This window comes from Miscanthus floridulus, chromosome 9 (genome assembly GCF_019320115.1).
Source record: "Miscanthus floridulus cultivar M001 chromosome 9, ASM1932011v1, whole genome shotgun sequence".
In the NCBI taxonomy this organism is placed as follows: domain Eukaryota; kingdom Viridiplantae; phylum Streptophyta; class Magnoliopsida; order Poales; family Poaceae; genus Miscanthus; species Miscanthus floridulus.
Window position 1 is genome coordinate 3,591,909 of NC_089588.1, and position 18,933 is coordinate 3,610,841.

An 18,933-nucleotide genomic window follows, 5' to 3' on the forward strand; every position below is an offset into this window, starting at 1 on the left:
AGTATTTTAGATGTTTTAGAGGTATGTTGAAAGTGTTTCATGCAGATGTTGCAAAAGTAGATCGGGATGCTACCACGTGTCGCAATAGTTATACACGTATGTTGCAAGCTTTGTGTTTTTTTCCAAACGTATGTTACAAGTGTGTTAATTTGGATGTTGCATATGTTTCACGCATATGTTGCAAGTGTTTTATCTGGATGTTGCGTATGTTTTACAATGATCTTCAAGTGCTTTTCATGTGTTCTTGCAAGTGTTTCAGATGCATATTTCAAGTGTTTCATCTAGCTTCAGACGTATGTTGCAATTGTTGCATCTGGATGTTTTAAAAGTAGATCGGGTGTTGCATCTCCTTTCCCGCTTTTCGATGCCTTCCTCAGTGTCTCCTCCTCCTTCCGGCACCGGTTGGGCATCCGTCGTCCCCTTCTCTTTCTCGATACTGGTGATGTTTGGGACGGTGTGGGCCCCCACATGGGCATGTGAAACTGTGCGACAAACGGCTGCAGGCATGGGTGTCCGGACGCCCCATCTGTCCGAACGTCCGGACGCTAGCAAGCCCCCTATATTCATTGCTTGGTGGGGCCTAGTGTGATACTAATCTATCCCAAATACTAGAGCATTTCCAGTAGTTCCTAGAGAACATTTGAAATTTCAATGAGTACTCTAAGAAAAAAAGGTGTCGGTGTTTCGAACCACCGACGAGTAAATTTGTGATTTGCGTGTTAGCCCGGATGGTGTGCTCTGAGGATACAAGGATTTATACTGGTTCGGGTGAAATGTTCCTACGTCCAGTCTGCTGTTGCTCGTGTTACCGGCACTAGTTTGTAGTAGGGGTTATAAACAGGTGAGAGAGGAAGAAGGTCTCTAGTCTCAGATGAAAGGATCGAACAGAGTTGGGTCTGCTTCCGCTCTTCCCCTCCCCCCAACCGTAGGGTGTCCCGCTCCCCCTTTTATAGATGAAGGAGAAAGCACAGGTTACATGAGAGAGAGAGAGAGAAACGAGGGAGAAGAAGGCCTCCAGGGTCGCGGCGTCCTTCATCTTCTTTATGCAGGTCCCGCCGGTCCAATAGATGATGATGGGGATGGCTCCACATCATGGTACTATTCATGGCTGGCGCTATATGCAGGCGTCGTCAGCCGGTCGCGGTGCTCCACTTCGTTCCAGCGGGCGATGTGGTCAATAGGTACTCCTATCAGATGTCGTATGGAGATTAGGCAGCACAGCTCCGGGCACGCCCGACACTGTTGGCGATGTGAGCCCCTAGATATGGTTTGTCGTGGCCACGGGTCACGTCGAGACGTGCCCGCTTCCCTCCCGGTGTCAGAGGTTTGACACTAGGTTTGTACTCTTATACCCATAGTGGTTGGAGACTGTGCGGACCCCCGTGGGGCCTGCGTTCCCGCTATAGATCGAATCCAGACCCCCGTCGGGCGAGATGGAGCCCGCACCCCCAGGGGTGGGTGAGACTCTAAATACGCCCTTGACCATCTGGGTGAGTTAGCGTTCATGGCCATTAGCTTCCTTCTTCCGGGTATCTCTAATCCTGATACCCTGGGTGAGTTAGTGTTCATGGCCATTAGCTTCCTTCTTTCGGGTAGACTCCTAGGGTTGAAGCACAATTTGCTCAGCGTTGGCCACCGTAGTTGGCTAGTAGAAGCCCTATTAGAACACTTTTTTGACCAAGGTTCTGGGTGCGGCATGATGTCCACAGATCCCACCATGGATGTCCTTCAGCAGTAGTCTCCCTTGTTCGATGGGGATGCAACGTTGTAGGATCTTGGTGTGGCTTCGCTTGTAGAGCTCCCCCTCAATAATGACGAAGGACTTAGCGCGGCGTGCGAGCCGCCGGGCCTCCATTTTGTTCGTTGGGAGCACCTCGTGGAGGAGGTAATCGAGGTAAGGTGCCCTCCAGTCATCTAGAGGGTCGGGCTCTGCCACTAGATCTTCGTCAAGCTCCATGACTTCAGGGTTAGAAGGAGCCGACGGTTGGTCAGCCTCAGAGCCTAGGGCAGGCGGCCCATCACCGATTTGTTCCCGCTCCTCACAGCGGACTAAGGGCTTGTACTGATCATTGGTGAAGATGCTCGTCGGCACCGGCTCTCGGCCGAACACCATTTTCGCTAGCATGTCGGCCTCCTCGACATCACTCCGGCCACCTCCTCGCCTAAGGCATGGCTGGTCGCGATGTTAAGGAGCTCCTTGGTGGTCTGAGGGCCCTTGCGTCCTAGCTTGTGGAATAGGGACTCGCAGGTGGTTCCAAACAGGAAGGCTCCGATGACGTCGGGCAACTCATTGCATCGCCTAGAGAAAGTGTTAGATGTACTCGCGAAGAGTTTTCCCAGACTTTTATCGGCAATTCTATAAATCCCAGGGGTTCCCAGGGCGTGTGTAGGTGACCTAGAAATTTCCCACAAAGATCTTCTTTAGGTCCGCCCAGTTTTAAATCTGGTTGGGCAGAAGGTGCTCCAGTCATGTTCGTGCCGAATCGGCCATGAACAAGGGGATGTTGCGGATAATGAAGTAATCACTATCCGCACTGCCAGCTTGACAAGCAAGCTGGTAATCCTTGAGCCATAGGCCAGGGTTTGTTTCCCCGAAGTATTTCAGGATGTTGGTCGGTTGTCAATACCGCTGCGAGAAAGCCGCGTTGAGGATGTGCCGACCGAAAGACTAGGGCCGGCAGATCGGGGCTCGAGCTCTGGTCCCCATCAATGATGTGGCATCCGCCGTGACGAGGGTGGTACCCACGGCCGGCCTCCTCTCCCTTGTCCCCCCATCCGCGCCTATGGGCATCCAGGGTGTTACACGCGTCACGGTTGGGGTCGAGACGCTCACGCACCGGGACCACGGCAAGCCCCCCGCCGTCATGTGGTGCCTGGTGGATGGACACGTCTCGGCCATGTCGTCCCAAAGACATGCGCTGACTGGTGTTGAGCTCGCGTCGCCAATACAGCGAGCTTTCGGCCTACTGCGCTTCCGCGCGCTCGAGCAGCGTGTGGATCTCGTAATGGGCCCAACGGTCTTTGGGTGTCGTGGGCTCTGGGTGCCCTCGGAGCAAGGCCGCCATGGCAGCTTTGTTCTGGCTTGCCCGGGCGAAGTGCAGGAGGCCTCCGTCGTCCTCGATGATCCTCCAATTTACGTCACGGGCGACGGCGCCTGCACGGCCACAATCTCATGCTCAAGGTCCACACACTCTCGCTCTAGCTGGAGTCGCGCATCCTCGATCTCCTTGTGCCGCGCCCTCAGCTGCTCCGCCTGTAGGTAGGGTGGGGCCCCTGCATCTCCCTCGACCTCGTCGTCGGGTTCATCCATGGGAGCAGCCGCTCCCTCATGGACGCTTTCGACGCGTCCCTCGGGGGTGCCTGCCATGAAGTATTTTCATGACCCTGCTGGAGTTAGAGTCGGAGATCATCTCTGAATCTCTCGCGAGAAGGTCGTGGAAGGATTTCATGACGTAGTCCGTCATACCCACGAATTCATCATCCGTGGGGACAGGTGCATTCACTGTGCCGCGAGGTGGCCAATGGTCCTTACGGCGTTGCGCAGACCGAACGGGAACGCTGTCGGGGCGCTCCGAGTGAGGTATTCTAGGGAGAGTGGTTCCCCTCCGGCAAGCTACATCATGACGTTGGCGAACGAGAAGGTGAGGCAGCGTAGGTCCTCCCGGGATGGTCGGGGTCCCAGGAAGGTGTCAAGCTGGTGCGCCGACTTCTCGTAATCGAATCTGATAAGTTGGTCGCTCCTAGGGACGCGAGCCTCCGGGACGTGCAGCTGCAGCTCCTCGAGGGCCTCGACGATTGCGTCGAGGCTGGCGGAATGAAGAGGCCGGATGGGGGTGGGAGCCCGTGCCAACTCTCTCTCTGTGGTGATGAAGAAATCTAGGCTCCCAAAACGCACGTGCGCGGCTGGGACCCAGCTGATGTCGTGGCTAGCCATCCGTGGCCTTTTGTGGACGACGAGATGCGCAAAAGGCCCCTATCTGGCGCGCCAATTGTCAGTGTTTCGAACCACAGACGTGTAAATTTGTGATTTGCACGCCTGGCCCGGATGATGTGCTCGGAGGACACAAGGATTTATACTGGTTCAGGCGAAATGTCCCTACGTTTCAGTCTGCTGCTGCTCGTGTTACCGGCACTAGTTTGTAGTAGGGGTTACAAATGGGCGAGAGAGGAAGAAGGTCCCTAGTCTCTGATGAAAGGATCGAACGGAGTTGAGTCTGGTTCCTCTCTTCCCCTCCCCCCAGCCGTGGGGCGTCCCGCTTCCCCTTTTATAGATGAAGGGGAAGGCACAAGTTACATGAGAGAGAGAAACGAGGGAGAAGAAGGCCTCCAGGGTCGCGGCATTCTTCATCTTCTTTATGCGGGTCCCGTCGGTCCTGTAGATGATGACGGGGATGGCTCCACATCACGGTACTGTTCATCATTGGCGCTATACGCAGGCGTCGTTAGCCGGTCGCGGCGCTCCACTTCGTTCCGGCGGACGGCGTGGTCAATAGGTACTCCTGTCAGAAGCCGTACGGGGATTAGACAGCAGAGCGCCGGCATGCCCGACACTGTTGGCGACGTGAGCCGCCAGGTATGGTCCATCGTGGCCACGGGTCACGTGGAGACGTGCCTGCTTCCCTCCCAGTGTCAGAGGTTTGACCCTGAGTTCGTACTCTTATACCCGTAGTGGTTGGAGACGGTACGGACCCCCGTGGGGCCTGCGTACCCGCTGTAGATCCAATCCAGACCCCCAGGGTTGGGCGAGACGGAGCCTGCGCCTTTGGGTCGGGCGAGACGGAGCCCGCGCCTTTGGGTCGGGCGAGATGGAGCCCGCGCCCTCGGTGTCTAGCGAGACTCTAAATACGCCCTTGACCGTCCGAGTGAGTTAGCGTTCGCGGCCATTAGCTTCCTTTTTCCGGGTATCCCTAATTTTGATACCCGATAAAAGCATTTTCATTTCAGAAAATATTTAACCTTTCTCAACTTTCTGTCGAAGTTCGATTTCCCTCCTAAGGCCTTATTTGAATATGCATGTATTCATCTCAATCCACGAAGTGGATTGTAGTGGAATTAAACTAAGTTCTTCCAATCCACTCCAACACACATGGATAGGAGTAGATACACATGCATCCAAACACGCCCTCATTGAAAAAATGGTTTACGATCTCCTTCAACTCTTGAAACCATTTGAATTCGAATCTTATATAATCTGGTTTCGATATTTATTTGTTAGTAGACGCTCTCGCTATCTATTACGCATGCGTCGTCATCTGTGGGTGTGGCGCCGCAGGAGAGACAGACAGTGCCGGTGCAGTGCAAGTCTATCGTTGCATCGCACCGAACAGAACACCGAGGAGTGCCCGCGATTGCTCCGCTCGCGTCCGGCCAAGCACCGCAGTCCCCATCGCCATCGCCTCCATCTGTCCTAACGCACGCACGCGCACGGTCGTCGTCGTCGCATCCGCAGCAGGCTCCAGTGACCGATCGTACCAGTAGGCATCGCATACACAGGGGAGAGGAGAGGACGCCGACGGCCAGAGTTTGGAAAGGCCGGTCGTCGGTCGTCATGCGTCAACAGAGCAGGAGGACCGTGTTCGATCGTCTGCACCTGGGCGAGAATTTCCGTGCCCTTACGGCAATGGCGCTACGCGGCGTACGCGTATGCGCTCTCCTGGAAGCCATGCCGCCGCCGGCCGCTGGCCGGCCATGGACGACAGGCATGGTAGGCGGTCGGCAGGGCAGTGAAGTGGCCAAGCCAAGGGTAGCAGAGCAGGGGAGACGTACTGGCGGTTGCAACGGCGAGACGAGCCATGTACGCCCATCGGACGGGACACCCGGCCGTTCCCTCGGTCGTGGTCGTGGATGGGGCAGCAGGCAGCCTCGCGCATTTACACGCTCGACCGCACTGTGGATCCACGGTCCACCGCGACGCCCATCTCCAACCTGAGCGAGGAGAGTTGTTCGAGGGCCTCTAAGGCTCTAACTCTCACTCCACTTCCAGGCCGGCACGTTCAACTGTTCAAGGACTGCCGCCGCACTGCTGAGACCGTTTACTCCAATGCCGCCCGCCTCCGCCCCGCCCCGCCCCGCCACCTTCCTCTCGCGATACGATGCATGCGCGCCCGCGGGGAGGTGGCGCTGGCCGTGCTGCTGGCGGCGGCGGCGCTCCTAATTGTCGCTGGACTCGCATAGCGACGTCAGCCAGCTGGAGATATCGGCGACGGCGACGCCGAGCTGCTGCCGCTGGACGGCGCCATGGGGCCCGAGAGCCTCGTCTTCTCCGAGGACGGGGACGGAGACGGGGACGGCGGCCTGTTCACGGGCGTGTAGGACGGGCGCGTCCTCAGGTGAGTGGCCACCGAGCGGCGGTGGGCCGAGCACTCCTCCTCCGCGCCCGACCTGTGTAAGTTTCCATGGTCGCCGCCGTCCTGTCCCCATGGCCACACGTTCGTTTTCGTTCCTTCGTTCGTCGCACCATGCATACGTGCGCTAGCCTAGCTCTCTCATCAGTGACTCTGGTACGGGCTTCACGTCCGTTCGTGCGTGTGCGCGCGTGGTACTGGTAGCTTTTCTTTGCTGCTGTATGTAGTTCAGACTTCAGAGCTGACGATTGCCACCCGCCATCGTGCAAGTAATGGTGAAATTGATAGGAACCAGTGCGCAGGTCTTTGGGTGTAAATGACGCGATTTGACACCATCTCTACTGCAAAATCCTCTCCTCGCTGATGTCTCCGTCCATCATGGCAGCTCTCTGTTGCACTCCATGCGCTGGGCCGTCCAATTAATGGCGCATAAATAAAGCACTCGTCGGCGTGCCATCTTCTTCCCGTCTGTTTTAATTTCCCTTCGAAAGAAAAAAAAAGTTATTCCCTGCTGAAAATGACTGAAGACCTCATGGTGTACCTCTGTTTAAGAAGGGTCTGTCTACCGAGTGGTGAGTGTTGAAGCACTCGATTTTTATCTTCTTCACTGTCCTTCCTCCTCCTGACACACCACCGCTGTCCACCGCCCCGACGCGGCATAGTAGGGTCTCATTGAAGCTCCGCGCGAGACCATACTACACCCATGGCGGCCTCCTCCTTCCCCTCTCCCCTCCTGCTGCCGCCATGGCCATGGGTGCCCTCGCCCTGACCTGGCTCGGCAGCTGCACCGCTACCGGAACCCTAACCCCGTCGTCCCCACCGATCTAGAGCTATAAAAGCATTGCTTTTTCAGGTTGCTCTTTGTAAACTTGGCACACAATTATAAACAAAGCTGCCATTTTTGAGCATTTTTGCTAAATGATTTCCAAAATGGCTTTAGCTTTATCAGAGAAGTTGCTCCACTGGAGAAGCGAGAGTTAGTTTAAGGGAACAAACGGAGAAGATTTTTTTTTTGCGACTAACAAACGGTGAAGATGCTAAGAGAATAAGTAAACTATTTTCTTTGCTCCTCTAGCCTCTCCCGGGACAAATGGATGTCTTTGTTTATTCGGAGGTCATGCATGCAGAGACTTAGAGATGGATATAACCTTTGCATGCATGTTTGGTAAACGTTTCTTCTCTTATTACGTGGCGGCAAGAGAAAATCTTGGAGCCTTGCCGACGACGTGCCCAAAGTCATTTTTTATGTTTACTTTGACTAGCCATATCTATATAAATATATTAGGTTGAAAATGAAAATATAACTATATATCATTGTTTCTTGAAAGGAATGATGAGCAAAATATAACCATCATTATTTTGCTAAAATCCTGAAAGGATGTAAAGACACTGTACTAGTCACAGGATATCTCCTCAACTATCTCTTTTTTTTCTAATATAAAATTGACTAGTCAATGATGTAAACAGAAAGCTTAGTATTTGATGATTTTGAGATGTACTAAACAGTTTGATAGTACATACTCCGCGATTATTCTATACAAAACACTGCAGCTGATTGATCTGACGAACAGAACAAACATGTGCGTGCATGCAGGCTGGACAGGTGCAGGGGCTCCCAGGACCAGGGCCGTGAGCACGAGTGCGGGCGCGCACTGGGCCTCAAGTTTCAACCAGTGATGGGTCGATAAATATTCAGGCCCCGTTTAGATCCAAATTTTTTTGGATTTTGGCTCACTGTAGCATTTCGTTTGTATTTGGTAATTAATGTCTAATTATGGACTAATTAGGTTTAAAAGTTTCGTCTCGCGATTTCTCAACCAACTGTGTAATTAGTTTTTTTTTCGTCTACATTTAGTACTCCATGCATGTGCCGCAAGATTCGATGTGACGGATACTGTGCAAATTTTTTTTGGAATCTAAACAGGCCCTCATACGTTGTAGCGAGGTGTCTTGGTCATGTGCCTGTCGATATGGTCCCGACGACAACTTCTTTTTTAAAAAAAGGGTACCTACAGTAACTTTGTTGATTTAACATCTAAAAACATAATATCGAACGGTGTAATGCTTAGACGCGGGCGTCCGTCGTCCCGAGATGCGCATGCTACACTCCTTTTGTGTGCTGCCACCGCTACCTCCACCCGTGCTCTGCGTCATTGTCGCCCCTCCCCACCCCACCCTCTGCGCCACCGCTGCCGTCCCCACCCACCCTCTACGTAGTCGTCGCTGCCGCCGCGTCCACACCCGCCCTTTGCGCCAATGCTGCCACGCCGTCTTGCCCTTTGCGTCGTCACCACCGCCCGTGCCGCCACCCCCACCCCGCCCTCTGTGCGTCGCCCCTAGCTCCGTGTTGTCGGCGGGCTCTACACCGGTGACCTACACGCGCCGACGAGCCTCCATTCGCCGAAGCAGCAAGGAGATGTTGCGCTGAAAGCGCATGTTGCAAACGTATGTTTCAAATGTTTCAGTTGTTTTCAAATGCAATTGTTTTATAACGATGTTGTAAAAGTAAATCGGATGTTGCATATGTTACAATGGTTATACACTTCAAGTGTATGTTTCAAATATTTCATCTGTTTTAGACGTATGTTGCAAGTGTTTCATTTGGATATTACAAAAATAGATCTTGCATATGTATGTGCAAGATATCAGGGGCACGACAGGGATGGGGCACGGCAGAGACGAGCGCGGAGGGGAACGGGGCGTGGCGAAGGACTGTGGCACGGCGTGGATAGCGTGACGTGGGGGATGGCAGCGTGGTGGGGACAGGCCGCCGCGTGTGACGCGCGCGCTCCGTTCTGTTACGCGGGGACAAATGCTCTCCAGCGCTCCAATCATTTTCTGTGTAGAGACTGACGGGTGGAATCAGATAGCGTGGCCAGATGCTCCCGAATATCGAGTCGATCTCTTGAGCATATTTTTGGCATTATTTGTGTACGCATTCATAATTTTTTATTGTGTTCCGATGAGGTGTCTAGGTCACGTGCTTCTCTATAAGGTGCCTACAATAACTTTGTGGATTTAAAATATAAAAATATTGTTTTTGATAAATGTCGACCCAATTTTCTTTTTTGCATGTGTTATTTAGGAGACCGTATCCATTGGCTTTGGTTCTGGGCCCAATTACAATGGTGTGAGGATCAACAAACGCTCATGGTGGAGGCTTGTCAAACTTTTGAGACCGTGGTAATAAGTCTATTTACGTCCTATGAATGGCCTTCTTTGTTTAGAATTGGGTTTTGAGTTGGTTTTCTCATAAGAACTTTATTTAACCGGAGTTGTTAAGTAAGTTGTAACAAGTTGGTCTAACTTCTCTTCACCGAGGATGAAGCCAGAAACTCTTTCTATTATCTAAACAAATATCGAATCAATCTCTTGAATAAGTTGTAGGGGCATTACTTGTGCGCACATTCATAAGAGTAGATAAGCGTTCGTGTATTAGAGCATCTCAAGAGTTTCTAAAACCCTATCCCAATCTTTATTTTTTAGCAGGGTTGAAAAAACTGCTCTGCAACAACTCCTAATCTTTTTGCACCTGGGAAAACCGACTCAAATTACACGAAAATATAAGCGTGCATATCGATTAGCCAATCTGGAGGTGGAAGGACGTGGAGAAGAATGAGGAGTAGAACAGGGTTTCTAACGTAAATGTACAAGAGAGAAATAAAGTATAAATGTGGTTAAGGTGATTTGAAAATAGTATAGGATTTCTGATGCAAAATTGCCTTCTATATTTTAGAAACTGAATTTTTAACTATTGGAGGAAGCAACAAATATGCTCTTAACTTTTTTGAGCCACTTGGAGAATTCATTGATTTACCAATTATTTGTTTTAGAACTATTGAAGATGCTCTTAGCATCCGCATATGTATTTTATTTTTATTAAATAAATAAAAGGCATAAAAGACAGCACGCAACATGTTTTGTTTGGAGAGAAAGGTAGGGTGGTGCGACGGCCCAACCCAAAGGGTCTTTGATCCGTCGTAAGACGTACAGTCACCGTCCAAAGTCTCGGTATGGCCCGGCCCATTGCTAAATCCTAGTCCAAAACATCTAAAGTGTCTTACGTTGCTTCTTAGTCGTATCAAGGCAAAGTCTATAGATTACTACTGGGCCATGCTAGTGTTCGGACGCCCGCGCACTCGCATGCTGCTGTGCCTGTCCGCGTGCTTTTGTGTTCCCCGCCTGCTGCTGGATCCGTGCATGCTGCTACTGCACCTGTTGGCTTGCTGCGCCCCGAGCGTACTATTGCTGCTGCGCCTACCCACGTGCTTTGCGCCCCACGCCTGCTGTTGCTGGGCCCGCGCGTGCTACTGTTGCGCCTGCACGGGAGAGCATGTGCATGGGGCATGCCCAACTCCATGCGAGAGAGAGGGTGGGAGCACAACACGCGTACCCGTGTTGACCCCGGTTGCGTGCTCCACCATGGGGACCAAGCCTGGTGCTGTAAGGGCCCATGGTTCTGCGTCATGTGCGCATGCACTTTGACTAGGGAGTGTTCGGTGATTTATGCACCGACTGTCCGTTGCGTGCACTTCCGACTATTGGAGCTAGCCCGCGTAACAAAGATAGGTAGCGCTAGATGGGTGCGTGCAGCGAGTGTGTGCCCGCGTGTCAGAGCGCGTGGTGCAACATATTGAAACCAGGTGAAACAATTGAAACATACGTTTGCAACATATGTGTATAACCACTGCAACATATGCAACATCCAGATAAACACACTTGCAACATACGTCTGAAATAGGTGAAACATTTGGAACATAGACTTGCAACATACGTGTAGAGCCACCGCAACATATGCAACATCCAGATAAAACACTTGCAACATACATTTAAAACAGCTAAAACATTTAAAACATATACTTGCAACACTCGTGTATAGCCATTGCAATATAGGTAACACCAAATCTACTTTTGCAACATCTAGCCAAAATATTTGCAACATATATCTAAAACACATGAAACATATGGTCGCAACTAAGGATGAAAACGGTCGAACTTGGTCGAAAAACTCCTTAACCGTTTTCTACTTTTACATTTGAAATACGAAAGCGAAAGCGGACAAGCCGGACACGAAAACGAACACGAACTTACGGAATATCTAGAATTTTGGAAACGAACCAATTCGAGCGGAATTATGTCGAACACGGCCGGTATGCGAAAATTTAATACGAAATACAGACCCACAGTGCATAGTATTAAACAAGTGCACGACCAAATACATAACAAGTTCACAACTAACAAGTGCATGATCTAATTCAAGTGCATAGCATTAAACAAGTGCACGACCAAATACATAACAAGTCTAGAACAAGCAATTAACAGAACATGAACGTCTACCTGCGGGCTTCGGGACACGCGGCGCTCATCCCGCGACGCTGGGTATGGGCGTCGAGGCGGCCAAGCACAGCGCACCGAGAAGCAAGTGCTCTCAGGTCACATATTGAGAAGCAAGGCGCGCCAGATATTATATATAATATATCCAGGCGTAAGGATGGCAACGGGGCGGTTTCGGGTCGGATATCCGTGGGTTTCGGGTCTCGCGGGTTTGGATTCGGGGATGATTTCTCACCCACGGTTTTTGGGTTCGGGGCCCGAAACCAATCGGGTTCGGTTTCGGGTTTGGTTTTCCACCCGTGGATATCCAAAATAAATCATTTGGAATTAAAACTCATGTTTTATAATATGCTAATAATAACTTATTTACTTATATTATTAAATTTATTCTAAGTTGACTCATGAAAATATTTATTATTTGTTGGCTCTTGTTTATACATGTGAATATGTGTATATATATCATACATATGTTTATAGAAAGTCTTTATTTCTCTTACTATGTTGCCATACAAAGCGGGTTTCGGGTATCCATTCGGGTTTCGGGTATCCGTGGGTTCGGTTTTGGGGACGGATGATCACCTGAATCGGTGTTCGGTGTGGTTTTGGGTTTCGGGTTCGGGTGCACAAAAACTCCACCTGATCCCAATCCGCCCCGTTGTCATCCCTATCCAGGCGGCGACATCGATTTGACAGTGTCCGAAGTGACAGGTCATGGCTGCTGCTGCTACGTGTTTCGTAATCGACACCGAGTCACCGAGTACGAGCGAGCCTTTCTTCGGCCTCGTTTAGATTGCGAAAAAATTTTAACCCGATGAATAGTACCACTTTCGTCTTATTTGACAAATATTGTCCAATCGTAAACCAACTAGGCTCAAAAGATTCATCTCGTGATTTCCAACTAAACTGTGTAATTAGTTACTTTTTTAACCTACATTTAATACTCCATGCAAGCGGCTAAAAATTGATGTGATGGAGAGAGAGTGAAAAAACTTAGAATTTGGATGGCATCTAAACAAGGCCTTCGTCTCTTTTGTCATGGATCGGTCACAAGAAACCAGCAGATCCTTTCACGCGAATAGTGACGATGGCACGCGTATGCATGCATGCTAATCTCGCAACCACGGATGGGTCGGAGCACATACATACTTGTATCAGGCGAGGAATGGACAGGCAGCGGTGGTGGCACCTAGGGCGGTCGGGAGCGCCTCTGCTCTAGGGTTTGGGTGCTGGGGCACGCGTTCATGGGCCATGTGGGCCTTGGCTTGGGCCTGGGGGCCATGCGCGTGCGCGCTGGGCCAAAGGGAAGGGACAGGCCGCGGAGCAGGCCTAGCGTCTTGGGCTTTGTGCGTCTGAGGTGGGGTTCGGCTGGGCCGTTGGGGAGGCCAAGGCTGTCTGGGCTGAGGGCGCAGGTGGGCTGCTCGTGCACAAGCTGGACCAAATTCGGTTCGAACCGAATTTAGAATACGGAAGACTCTGAATAAAATGTAGAAAAGTAGAAATCGGTCGAATAAAGCCTAAACCGAATTCGATCCAATTTCGAATTTAGTATTCCGTATTTCGAATTCGAATTTAGTATTCCATATTTTGTCCGAAAATACGAATTCGCTCGGGTCAAATGTAGAAAACGATGCGGTTTGGTTCGGGATATTTCCTTTCCGTTTTCATCCTTAATTGCAACCTGTGCTCATCTACTTGTTGCCGCCCAATGAAGCATCGTTGATGCGGGCGTGGGGAGCGTTGCGTGAGGCACGGGCAACGCGTGGCGCAAGGCACGGACGGCGCGTGGCGCGAGGCACAAGTAGGGTGCGCGTGGCACGAGGCGGGTCCGGCGTGAGGCACAGTGGCGCGCGTCACGAGGCGGTTCCCTCGGTGGAAGCATCCAGATTTCTTTTAATAATGGGCCGATCAGACCTTATCCGCAGGCCCAGTGAATGCGCGCATCCGGCTGACCGGACACTCGGTAGAGAGCATTATCTATTACTATTCCGATGCGTTGTGTCTAGCACATGAACCACATAATTAATTATCATATTATATATTTTTATTTATTAATTATTGGGCAAAACATATGGGTAAGTAGTGTTTGATTAGTTCCAAGTCTATATGGGCCTCGCAAAAAGGTTGTATTCTATGTCTTGCTAGTTTCTTGAGGAAGACATAGCACACTCTCCTTCTTCGTTACAGAATATATCTAATACTCTTATAAAGCTAAACCTCACTAGATATTTTCTCTCTTCATGTAAAGTGTCCACATCATTCTCCACTAAGTGTCCCACTAATTTGCAATCCTTTTCATGCAAGCTATCCATGTCATCCCTTATTTGCAATCCTTTTCATGCAAGCTATCCATGTCATCCCTTATTAATTACAAAAAATATCCACATCATCTCTATTATGTGTAATACTTTTAATCTTTAATCTATTAACGTAAAGTCATCTACATATGCTATTTATTTCACACCTATTCTTCTATAATGTGATCAAATATTCTATTGGCTTTTCTTCTATTAGCTTACCATTTATTTATCAGATCTGATACAATAAAATAACATGCAAGTCAAATTCATATATATACACACAATATATAGAATACCATAAAATAATGTTATATAAAAAAAAGATTTATCTTTAAGAAAATCCCACGGCAACGCGCGGAGTATGCTTCTGTATCCTATATGTGGAGAGCTAATTAATGCGGAAGACTGTGGCCACATGGAGTACTAGGAGAGGCCACATAGATATCAATCCTCAAATGTGCCAAACAATAAGTATTCTTTGTATTTTTGCAGGCCAGTAGTAATATTGACTTTAGAACTAGAAGGATTTCCCGCGTGTTGCTGCGGAACTTTATGATGTTTTCTCTCTTTATGCAAAGTGTCCACATCATTCTCCACTAAGTGTCTCACTAATTTGCAATCCTTTTCATACAAGCTATCCATGTCATCCCTTATTAATTACAAAAAAATATCCATGTCATTTCTGTTATGTGCAATACTTTTAATCTTTAATCTATTAACGTAAAGTCATCTACATATGCTATTTGTTTCACACCTATTCTTCTATAATGTGATCAAATATTCTATTGGCTTTTCTTCTATTAGCTTACCATTTATTTACTAGATCCAATACAATAAAATAACATGCAAGTCAAATTCATATGTATACACAATATATATAGAATACCATAAAATAATGTTATATATAAAAAAGATTTATCTTTAAGAAAATCCCACGGCAACACGCGGAGTATGCTTCTGTATCCTATATGTGGAGAGCTAATTAATGCGGAAGACTGTGGCCACATGGAGTACTAGGAGAGGCCACAGAGATATCAATCCTCGAATGTGCCAAACAATAAGTATTGTTTGTATTTTTGCAGGCCAGTAGTGATATTGACTTTAGAACTAGAAGGATTCGCCGCGCGTTGCTGCAGAACTTTCTTAGAAATAAAAAATTCTTGCATTTATGAATTAAACCTATATATTTTTACATCCATTCTTACCAAAATTAGAGAAGGCAAGGCGATGGAATGGCAAAACAAATAGCAATATATGAATGCATCAATATTTCCTATATGTTGAAATTAAATTGTGCTTAGTGGAGATGGTGTGAACAGCTTGCATTAAGAGATTCAAAAGTAGTGGGATAAAATGGCTATTAGTAGGAGGTGATGTGGATATGTAGTGGAAATGACGTGGATGTCTTGCATGTTGAGATAAAACTTGTAGTAGGGTTTAGCTTTACAAGAGATATAGCTATAGATACATTCTCTTTATGAATATACTATTTTACTAATTCAATTTATAACAAACCTTTTTAATCCATATTCATAGGAAACATGCATGGGGCACTTATCTATTTTTAATGTCTAATTAGATCGAGAAATCCTTCCTACCAACCAATTAAGGAAGTTAAGCTTGTTGCTTTTTATTGTAAAAGAATTGGAGCTAGGCTCTATCCATTTTACTCGTAAAATGACCTAGAAAACCCCAAAATAAATTGTTTTATTTCAAATTATAGTTGTACTTTTTTCATTTATTATAGCATCACTCGCATGAGTTCCTTTTTTAAGATAATGGACTGGCACGAGTACCTGAGCTTCCCGTTTGATCTCCACTTCTTTTAGCGGGTTGAAGTATTCCTGTTTTTCTATATGTCGTATTAGTTTTGTATAAATCAATCATTTCTATTTTTGACAATCAATTTTTTTAAAAAAATCTATATAGGTTAACAACATAAGATTTATGTTTTTTCAATTCACTATGTAGAAATATTTTCATAATATATAGTTTATATGTTGTGAAACTACACGCTTCCTAGCATGAGTATTGTATTGTTTACATTATTAGACAACTCCATCTTCTCTTGTCGTCCTTGCATTGGGTAGAATTCAGTTCTATTTCAAACAGATGCATCTTGTAGCAGTGATGATATTTTTCCTTAAAAAGAAGAGTGAAATTAATGCCTAATAGGACACTGTGCAGTGGAGCACTGTGATAGGCCATAGAGATATAGAGATGCTCAGTCGTCAAATGTCCCATCTAATACCATCATGTGCAAAGTAATGACATTTTCTCCCTTAAAATACATAAAAGGCTGCGATGACATTTAGGAATTAGGAGTGTAGGTACTACTAGCGGTACTACTGTACTCCATCAACTTGACGTTGAAGTTGCTGGCAAATCTAAGCAATTAGAGAAGTAATATACACATGTACGGTTGACTAACATTTACCTAGACAAGCCCGCGGTGGTTTCCCGACAGAACCTCTGTCCACGTCGCTCTAAATGTTCCTGGCCATCGGATCTTCGGTTCGATGGTCCAGATCGTTTGAAGCAGATTCTCGCAAACGACCGATTCTCTTGATTCTGGTTGGCTTCTTCCCCTTATACTCTGCTTCTCCCGTTTCTCGTCCGAATCCGGACAACCGAATATATACTACGGCTTCAACTTCTTCTAGAGTCTTCCCTCCTCTCTCTCTCTCTCCATCGTTATCTCCCTCTCCATCCCGACGCGATCACGGCGACGGGCGCGACCGGGGTGCGGCGGCGTCGGACGCCCTCCTCCTCCTCCGCCGCCGCTCTCCCTCGCCTGCCTCTCACCTCCATCTCGCCCTCCCCTTCCTCTCTCTCTCTCTCTCTCTCTCTCTCTCTCTCTCTCTCTCTCTCTCTCTCTCCCCTTCCCTCCTGATGCGGCGGAGGGCGCGAGAGCCGGCGGCGGGTGCCAGGCGACGGCGCCCCTGCGGGCGGTGCGCCGGCGCGGGTGGGGCCCGGCGGCACTTCTACCTCTCCCCCATCCTCCTCGACGTCGCCCCGCAGTGCCGTGCCTTCTCCTGTGCTCCATGAAACCCTAGGTGCCTTTCTCTTCCTCTCTCTCTCTCTCCCTCTCTCTTGATCTGTTGAACAATCGCTGTCACATGTCGGCGTCTTCGACGAAACTGTGCTAGGTCATGCGTGCTTACTTCTGATTTTGGATTCTATATGTCCAGGATCTTTTCCTTTTGTATTGATTCAATCTTTGTTTTCGCTATTGATTTTTGTTTCCAACGATCTAATGGGGATGTGCTGTCTATTTTTTTTGGGTGTGTGCCAACTAATGTGCCTAGGTGCCTTAGTGATGATGCCGGCTCCCCCTTCCTCCTCTAGAAATTGTCACATTGATAATTGCTACTTTATCCATTTATTCTTTTTTATCCCTATCTTGATTATGTCCAAAGACACCACAGTGCATTGTGGATTGTGGTGGCCGTGTATGCTGATTGGTTTTTGCAAGTTCATTGACAGGGATGTACTGAGAAAAAAAATTACACGTTGGTTTCATGGGCAAAACATGTTAGTATTACCATTATATACCTTTGTTACGCCTAGCAAAAAGATTCAAGGCCAACATCGAATTAAATTTCTTTTTAGGCATGGTCCACGTTTTTCCCTACCTGTTACTCATCATGTGTACCATAGGTAAATACAACTGCTTGCTTCATAACTCATTACACCTCAGGTAGTCTTGCTGAGTAAGTTTTAGTTCCCCCTAATCTGTCGCCACTTAATAACTTAATTAGTACATATCAGTTTTTTTACAGAGTATCGGTTTGTCTTTATATATGGATGTCCCACTGATAACTTGCTAATACCGTGACCATGTGACCCCTTCTCTGTAGGTATGATGTCCTACAGAGTGTCCTCATGATTTTTGATGACATGTCTACATGGAACTATTAGACACAAATGTCAAGACACTAAGGTGTACCATCTTTGCTTTGCTCGTGCTATTAGTTTTGATGTCAGTTTCAAAGGTAAGATATATTAGTGTCACCATTATATATCTTTTTTATGGCTAGCAAAAAGATTCAGGGTCTTGATGTCAGTTTTAAAGGCAACACATATTAGTGTTAGCATTATATATCTTTTTTATGGCTACCAAAAAAGATTTAGTGCCGACATAGAATTAAACTTTCTTTTGGGCTTACTTCATGTTTTTTCCTAGCTGTTACTGACCATGTGTACATAGTTAAACAGAGCTGTTTAACTTCATAACTGATGAAGGTTAGACACCTCTGCATTCTCTCCTTTGACCTTTGATTTGTATTTTGGCCTTACCAGGAATATTCATATTTGCCTTAACAGGATCTGTTGTTTCATATCATATTTGTCTTTTTCTGCAGTACACCGTGTGTCTCTGTCACAGTTGTGCTTATAGATGGTTTTGGTTTTGTTATGAAAATGCATTAACTAGCTAGAATATGAATGGATGGTTACAGTTTCCTAATATTAGATCAATATCAACTAATGAAGATACATTCTGTTGCTTTACGGTCTTAAGAGTTCTCTTACCATGAATATGATTATATGAGTGTGAGTTGCTAGCTTATTCTAAATATCTGTGGTCACATGTTACTTCTGTTGCCATGAAAAATATGTTCCAGCGATGGTTTAAGAATGTCCCTTTGGTTATTTTGTTACAAGGTTGGAGTTTCCGAGCATAAGAGGCAGTTGGCAAACATGCATCAAGGAATTTAGGGGTGCATGGTACATGATCCAGAGCTGAATTTTACAGTTGCATAACTAGGCTATTTGTTCTCTCAATTAGTGCTCAGTCCCACACTTTTTTAGATGTAGCTAACCACACACAGTTACGGCTTTAGTTCTATACCCACATTTTATTTACTTCTGTTTCCTCTCAATTGCAGCTTCAAATAACTTGGAACTCATTACCACTTCAGTTATTGAATCCGTTCTCTCCTCATTCGTTATATTGT